This window comes from Lipotes vexillifer, unplaced genomic scaffold (assembly GCF_000442215.2).
Source record: "Lipotes vexillifer unplaced genomic scaffold, Lipotes_vexillifer_v1.1 scaffold802, whole genome shotgun sequence".
NCBI classification, from domain to species: Eukaryota; Metazoa; Chordata; class Mammalia; order Artiodactyla; family Lipotidae; genus Lipotes; species Lipotes vexillifer.
Genome location: NW_006790237.1, coordinates 1,667,883 through 1,676,399, shown reverse-complemented (window position 1 = coordinate 1,676,399; position 8,517 = coordinate 1,667,883).

Here is an 8,517-nt window from a genome sequence, read left to right as displayed (position 1 = left end):
CAACCCCACCGTGCGTCACTTCCGGGAGTGGGCGGGGAGTCAGGGTGACGGAATTCCGGTCCCTCTAGGGCTAGTCTAATCAGCTGCCCCGCACGGAAGTCGTATACCCACCGGAAGTTTACCTTTCCGGATAGTTCCACTGGGGGCTGGCAGAAGAGTTCCGGACCCAGTCAACCAAGCGTTGGGCAAGAGGGCGGCATGGCAAGACCCAAAGCTTCCCGGCCTGCCCTGCGTGGCTTTAAACTCTGCCCTGTGCTTCTCTGGGCTTGCATGCCAAAGATTTACTCTGCATCATCTCCACGACTACAGATCCTTTTCGCACACGGCTGATTAAAAGCAGGTTTGTCCCTTCTGGGTTGTTATAAGTTTTCTGATTTTGGAGGTGCGCTGCTTATTGGTTTTAAATAAGTTAAATTACAAACCTAGACCTAGAAAAAACCTGGAAAAAATATATTTTAAAAATAATTTGGTGATAGGAATAATTCTTTTAAAAAGTAACCTTCCTCTACGAAGAAGATAAAAAGAATAGCTTTTAAAGAAAACTCGGGAATTCCCTGGAGGTCCAGTAGTTAGGACTGGGCGCTTTCACTGCCGTGGCCCGCGTTCAATTCCTGGTAGGGGAACTAAGATCCCACAAGCCCCACAACAGGGCAAAAACAAACAAAAAAACTCAGAATACTTGAACAGGTAGAAGATGGAAATTGTTCCAAAGTCTTTCCACCATGATAATCAGATCTATGTTGAGCGTATATGTATTGTTTTTTAATGGGGATATATGCTCCATACTCTTTTGTAGATTGTTTTGTCCATTCCAGCGTGGCCTTCAAGCTGTGTAAATTTCCGTTGCTCTCAGTCTCAGTTTGTAACCAAGCAGGACCCTAACAGGCCTTCCCATGACAGACCCCTCCACTATATCCTCTGCTGCAGATTCTCTCTGAAGTGAAACAGGAGGGAAGGGGGCAGGGCATAACCTTTAAAAGAATGACATAGCCCGAGGACACGACATAAACCTGATTAGAACCAAATAGGTCCAAGATGGCGGACAAGTCGACTTCCACTAGACCTTGAGTCTCAGTATACGCTCCTTGGAACACATCCGCAAGCTAAATGACACACCCACACGCCATGACAGTTCCAAGTCCAACCATAAAGGCCAGAAAGTGGGCAATGGCTTAATCACTGGAAATCCCCACCCCTTCCCCCAAATAGCTGGAATACTCCTCCCACTCATTAGCCTATGAAATTACCCACCCCTATAAAAACTGACCACCCCATATCTTCGTGCCGCTCTCGCCTTCTGAGATGGCCCACACTCTACGGAGTGTGGTCTACGGAGTGTGTTTCTCTCTAAATAAATCCACTTCTTACTATCACTTTGTCTCCCATTGAATTCTTTCTGTGATGAGACATCAAGAACCTGAGCTTCATTAAGTCCTGAGACCAGGTGTGTGATCTCCGTTAAAAGACCTTGGGTTCAAGTCCCAATCTAGGTTTTGGCTGGGTTTGAGTCCTGGCCTGTGGATTCAAGTCCCAATTTGAGTTACACAGTATCATAAGTATAATAATATCTCATGATACTATACACAGATAATAGTATCTCATGCATATTTCCTGAGTTTTTCAGATGCTAAGAACCACCACCAAATGTAAGAAATTAACTATTTGATGATCATAGCCCCCAGATCTACTGGCACCTAAGGACTGATAGTGTTAACTGCCCTATTACCTCAACATCAACCAAGCAGAGAAATATGCACGAGCTGATCACATACCCTGGGTTGCCCCTCCCTCAACTTGCCTTTAAAAATGAGGGGGGGTAGGACTTCCCTGGTGGTGCAATGGTTAAGAATCCGCCTGCCAATGCAGGGGACATGAGTTCGAGCCCTGGTCCAGGAAGATCCCACATGCCACGGAGCAACTAAGCCTGTGCGCCACAACTACTGAGCCTGTGCTCTAGAGCCTGCAAGCCACAACTACTGAAGCCCACGTGCAACAACTACTGAAGCCCATGCACCTAGAGCCTAGAGCCCGTGCTCCACAACAAGAGAAGCCACCGCAATGAGAAGCCCACCCACCGCAACGAAGAGTGGCCCCCACTTGCCGCAACTAGAGAAAGCCTGCATGCAGCAGTGAAGACCCAATGCAGCCAAAAGTAAATAAATAAATAAATTTATTTTTTAAAAACATGAAGGGGGAGGGATAGATTGGGAGTTTGGGGTTGACATGTACACACTACTATTTAAAATAGATAACCAACAAGGACCTACTGTATAGCACAGGGAACTCTGCTTAATATTCTGTAATCACCTAAATGGGAAAATAATTTGAAAAAGAATAGATACATGTATACGTATAACTGAATCACTTTGCTGTATACCTGAAAATAACACAACGTTGTTAATCAACTACACTCCAAAATAAGATTTAAAAAAATTTTAAATACTTTGCTGAAACCCTTTGGGGAGTTCAGGGTTGGAAGATGAGCCACCTGTTCTTGCATTGCTCTGCAATAAACCTTTCTCTGCTCCAAACTCCCATGTTTTGGTTTGTTTGGCCTCACTGTGGTCTGTGGGTTCGGGAGTAACAGCTAATCTGTAACAAAATGATATTTACATCAACAAAGGTGGATGACAGAAAAAATATGGCAGCCAAATCTTACTTCAAAATATAGAATTACCGTGAATTTGAAAGCTACAGTGCAGTCTGACACAGGAATGCTACATCATCAACTCAGATGTCTCTGGCAGTGTTGTAGTGGGTGACGCAATTTTTCCAAAATTATGACGAAGTGTTTCTTTGTTTGTTTAGTTTAGTTTAGTTTAGTTTTTTTTTGTTGTTGTTGTTTTCATTTTGGCAGCACGGCTTGCAGGATCTCAGTTTCCCAACCAGGGATTGAACCCTGGGTCACAGCAGTGAAAGCGCTGAATCTTAACCACTAGGCCACCAGGGAAATCCCTGACCAACTCTTAATAAACTATCAATAAGACAAAGTAGGAATACTTTTGGCTTGTTCTAAAACAGGCAAAGAAGGCCAGAATGGCTGGAGCTGTGTGGGGTGGGATGAAGATACAAGATAAGATCATAGAGGGAACACAGATCCAATCATGAGGACCTGTGGGCTAAATGTGTTCAACACTGGCTGAGAATTCACAAAAAACAGTCCCTTGTCTAGGGTGACACAAGTGGACTACATTTCCCACCTGCCCTTGCAGCTAGGTGTGATCACGTGACTCAGTTCTGGCCAGTGGAACTGCAGCAAAAATAATAAAGGGCAGTGAGCAAAAGCCAGGCCTGGAGGCTGACTCCAAAGTGTCTGGAAATTCAACCCACGCCCGCCCCCCGCCCCCCCGAAAAATCTAGTAGGGACTTCCCTGGCGGTCCAGTGGTTAAGACTCCAGCGCGTCCACTGCAGGGGGCGTAGGTCCCAACCTTGGTCGGAGAACTAAAATCCCGCATGCCACGTGGCGCAGCCAAAAAAATTAAAATTAAAAAAAAAAGGGTTTTAACCAATATTCTTATTTTTTGTAATGAGCCTAACTTGCTGGTTAGATTAAAATGCTATTTTCTTTTTCCTTTTGATTAAAAAAAAATATTTATTTATTTACTTATTTTGGCTGCGCAGGGTCTTTGAGGCAGCACGCAGGGATAGTTGCAGCATGTGGGATCTATTTCCCGACCAGGGATCGAACCCGGGCTCCCTGAATTGGGAGTGAGGAGTCTTACCCATTGGACCACCAGGAAGTCCCCTAAATGCTATTTTCTAATGCTGCATAAATGCAGTATGTACACAATTGAGCCCAAATAAAATTACAGTTTACCTTTTCATCAAATGGTGAACAAGCTCATGAAGACAGCTGAAATGTAATTTATGATTATGTAAATTAAGCTACCTTCAGGACACTAATACGTAGATAAAGGAGACTTTCATTATTGTGAATCAATATGTCATTAACCTTGAAAATTATATACAATTGTCACAAACATTCCTTAAAAAGTAAAAAAAAAAAAAAAGGACAATCTCCAAAAAGAAAAAAAGAAAGAAAGAAAAGAAGAATCTAGTAACTCTTTATCCAGTCGAATCTTGAGGCTTGATTGTTCTGAGTCTGGAGAAAGGTGTCAGGCCTGAGACTTACCTCGAGGGCTCCTGGTCTGGTGTTGGAGGTCGACCCGGTTACAAACCACTATTTGACAGAATAGGGGTGATCCAGGTCTCATTTGCTGAGTGTGTTCGGAAGACATCTCCCAGCTACCTTAGGCAGGGGGCAGTCAGAGAGGACTAACTTACTTGACTTCTTTGTGTCGCCATTTCAGGCAATGGGAAACACAGGGACAAAAGCAGGGAGGCTTGAAAGAGACCCATGTGTTCCAGGATTTCAGCTCAAGAAACCAGGGAGGGAGGTAAAGTTTAAAAATTAAGTTTTTTTTCAAAAAAAATTGCTGCCTTGGGGAAGGTGCTTAATAAATACTTGTTGAATATCAGTAAATTAAGTTGAATTAAGAGACTGGTTCATAACTACAAGAAAGTTGATGAAATATTATTGTCAATGTAAAAACGATGCATGTAGAGTCAACCATTTTTGTAGCGTGTATACTAATTTTTAAAAACATTTTCAGGAAATTTATGTGGAAAAACAAATGAAACTGTATTATCAGAATTCATGTAAAATAGACTGATCAGAAAATATTTTTCACAAAGAAAATATTTTTCCCCTTACTGAATCGAGAATAATCACAAGGCTTTACATTTCTACCTGTTACGAGTATAATTCCTAGAGTTTGACTAAATCATAAACTAGAACTCTTTAAAGAAAAAAAAAAAGAACAAGAAAAGACACTGATGAGGGGGCGGGTTGGGGAAAGAGGGGATCTTGTCTGAGAAAATAGGCCCATACAACCACCGTGTGAGCATTTACGGATTTGCAGACAGGACCTTTCAGAAACCACTTAATCTTAGAGAGTAAGAATTGGGACCGGGGACTTCCCTGGTGGTCCAGTGGGTAAGATTCCTTGCTTCCACTGCAGGGGACACAGGTTCTATCCCTGGTCGGGGAACTAAGATCCAGCATGCCACGCAGCACGGCCAAAAAAATTTGGGGCCGGAAGATGCAAAATCCGGGTTGGGGGGGACTCTGAGGGGGGACTCTGAGGTGTCAAGACTGAGTATTCTGGGCTTCCCTGGTGGCGCAGTGGTTGAGAATCCGCCTGCCGATGCAGGGGTTCACGGGTTCAAGCCCTGGTCTGGAACAACTACTGAAGCCCGCGCGCATAGAGCCTGCACTCCGCAACAAGAGAAGGCACCGCAATGAGAAGCCCGCGCACCGCAACAAAGAGTAGCCCCCGCTAGCTGCAACTAGAGAAAGCCCGCGCGAAGCAACGAAGACTCAACGCAGCCAAAAATAAATAAATAAATAAAATTTAAAAGAAAAGAAAAAAAAAAAAGACCGAGTATTCCAACTGCTGAGACAGAGGAGGGGGAGATGTGGGGAGAGTTAGTGTAGAGAAACTGGCCCTCCATCTGCTGTGTCAGGGAAATCCCTCAGCACAACGAGTGCTCAAAGTGGGCTGTTAAAAATATGGCGGGTTGGGAAAAGAGTGGATCTTGTCTGAGAAAATAGGCCCATACAACCACCGTGTGAGCATTTACGGATTTGCAGACAGGACCTTTCAGAAACCACTTAATCTTAGAGAGTAAGAATTGGGACCGGGGACTTCCCTGGTGGTCCAGTGGGTAAGATTCCTTGCTTCCACTGCAGGGGACACAGGTTCTATCCCTGGTCGGGGAACTAAGATCCAGCATGCCACGCAGCACGGCCAAAAAAATTTGGGGCCGGAAGATGCAAAATCCGGGTTGGGGGGGACTCTGAGGGGGGACTCTGAGGTGTCAAGACTGAGTATTCTGGGCTTCCCTGGTGGCGCAGTGGTTGAGAATCCGCCTGCCGATGCAGGGGTTCACGGGTTCAAGCCCTGGTCTGGAACAACTACTGAAGCCCGCGCGCATAGAGCCTGCACTCCGCAACAAGAGAAGGCACCGCAATGAGAAGCCCGCGCACCGCAACAAAGAGTAGCCCCCGCTAGCTGCAACTAGAGAAAGCCCGCGCGAAGCAACGAAGACTCAACGCAGCCAAAAATAAATAAATAAATAAAATTTAAAAGAAAAGAAAAAAAAAAAAGACCGAGTATTCCAACTGCTGAGACAGAGGAGGGGGAGATGTGGGGAGAGTTAGTGTAGAGAAACTGGCCCTCCATCTGCTGTGTCAGGGAAATCCCTCAGCACAACGAGTGCTCAAAGTGGGCTGTTAAAAATATTTATCGACCCTTTGCAAGATGCCAGGCGCTGTCCTAGGTGCTGAGGACAGAGTGGCAAGTGAAACAGACCAAGATCCCTGACGTTGTGGAGATCAGATTCTAATGGGGAAACAAATGTTAAAGATAATAAGTAAATCACCAGTATCGAAAGTATCACTGGGACTTCCCTGGTGGCACAGTGGTTGACAGTCCGCCTGCCAATGCAGGGGACACGGGTTTGAGCCCTGGTCCGAGAAGACCCCACATGCCGTGGAGCAACTAAGCCAGTGCGCCACGACTACTGAGCCTGCACTCTAGAGCCCGCGAGCCACAACTACTGAGCCCGCGGGCCACAACTACTGATGACCGCGCGCCTAGAGCCCAAGCTCCTCAACAAGAGAAGCCACCGCAATGAGAAGCCCGCACACTGCAACGAAAAGTAGCCCCTGCTTGCAGCAACTAGAGAAAGCCTGCGCACAGCAATGAAGACCCAACGCAGCCAAAAATAAACGAATTAATTAATTAAAAAGTATCACTGGGCTTCCCTGGTGGCACAGTGGTTGAGAGTCCGCCTGCCGATGCAGGGGACACGGGTTCATGCCCCGGTCCGGGAAGATCCCACATGCCGCGGAGCGGCTGAGTCCGTGAGCCATGGCCGCTGAGCCTGCGCGTCCGGAGCCTGTGCTCCGCAACGGGAGAGGCCACAACAGTGAGAGGCCTGCGTACCGCAGGGGAAAAAAAAAAAAGTATCACTGATTCTAAGAAGCACGTGGTTTACTACTGATGATATTAATTATGTCGTGTTAATTTCAGTTAATGAAATGTTAGAAGATGTCAAGTGCTATGGGGAAAAAATAGATCAAGGTAAAGGAGATTGGAAATTCTGGGGGGAGGATGGTTGACATATTCAATAGGGTAAACAGGGTAGACTTCACTAAGAAGGTGGCATTTAAGCAAAGATTTGGAGGAGGAGAGGGAGTGAGTAAGGTTTTCTGGAGGGGAAACACTTGGACAGAACAGTCTGTGCAAAGGCCCTGAGGCAGGAGTATGTCTGGGATGTTTGAGGCACAGCCAAGAGTGAAGGACGGGGAGTGAGAAGAGATGATGTTAGGGAGGGGACGCGGCCTAATCATATAGGGCCTTTCAATTCTGTAATGCCTTTGGTACCTCTGATCCTTTGATCCTACACTTTTTTTCCTGTTTCCCTTATCTCTCATGTCCTCCCTTCCTTAGGCTGCATAGATTCTGTGGTCAACCACCATAATCGTGCCCTTGCACAAATAACATTAATGCCCTTACTCTTTCTCCCTCAGTCATACTTGCCTGGCAAAACCCCAACTCTGGTTAAAATGAACTCACTGCCTCTGTGTGCCTGCTCTCACCCAGCTGAGCTTGTGAGTGGACACACTTCAGATGTGTGACTGCAAACACGCAGAACCAAACTGCAAGGCTGCCACAGTTTTCTTCTCCAGTCCCTAAGAAATCATTTTCTCATCTTCTTTCTCTAGAAGCCCTCGCCCTTTTCGTTCTCACTTCTTTTGCTGAAAAAAATAGAAGCAGTCAGAAAGAAACTTCCCCATGCTTGCCTTAGGGACACTACTGGCTTACCTTCAGAGGTACACTGCTGTCCCTCCCATGACCATGTTTGGACAATCTGTAAGAGGCCAACCCCTCCACATAGGCACTGAATCCCTTCTCCTCTCCCTATTCAAAACTTTCCCTCTTGTTGTGGCGCAGTGGTTGAGAATCTGCCTGCCAATGCAGACGACACAGGTTCGAGCCCTGGTCTGGGAAGATCCCACGTGCCATGGAGCGGCTGGGCCCGTGAGCCACAATTACTGAGCCTGCGCGTCTGGAGCCTGTGCTCCGCAACAACAGAGGCCGCGATAGTGAGAGGCCTGCGCACCGCGATGAAGAGTGACCCCCACTTGCCACAACTAGAGAAAGCCCATGCACAGAAATGAAGACCCAACACAGCCATAAATAAATAAATAAATACATACATACATTGTGTATAAAAAAAAAAAAAACAAAAAACTTTCCCTCTTGCAATGTTTCCTTCTCTCTCTTGCATCATTATTTGTACAATGCTTAAGCCTTTGTTCCTTTAGGATTCCTCTTCACTGAATGCCCACACTTCCCCGAAGTGCTGCTGAGGATGCTTCCTGAAACTTGCGGGCCCTAGGCCCTCCCTCTTTGGGAGGCCTCCACCCTGAAGATCACTTTCCTCCA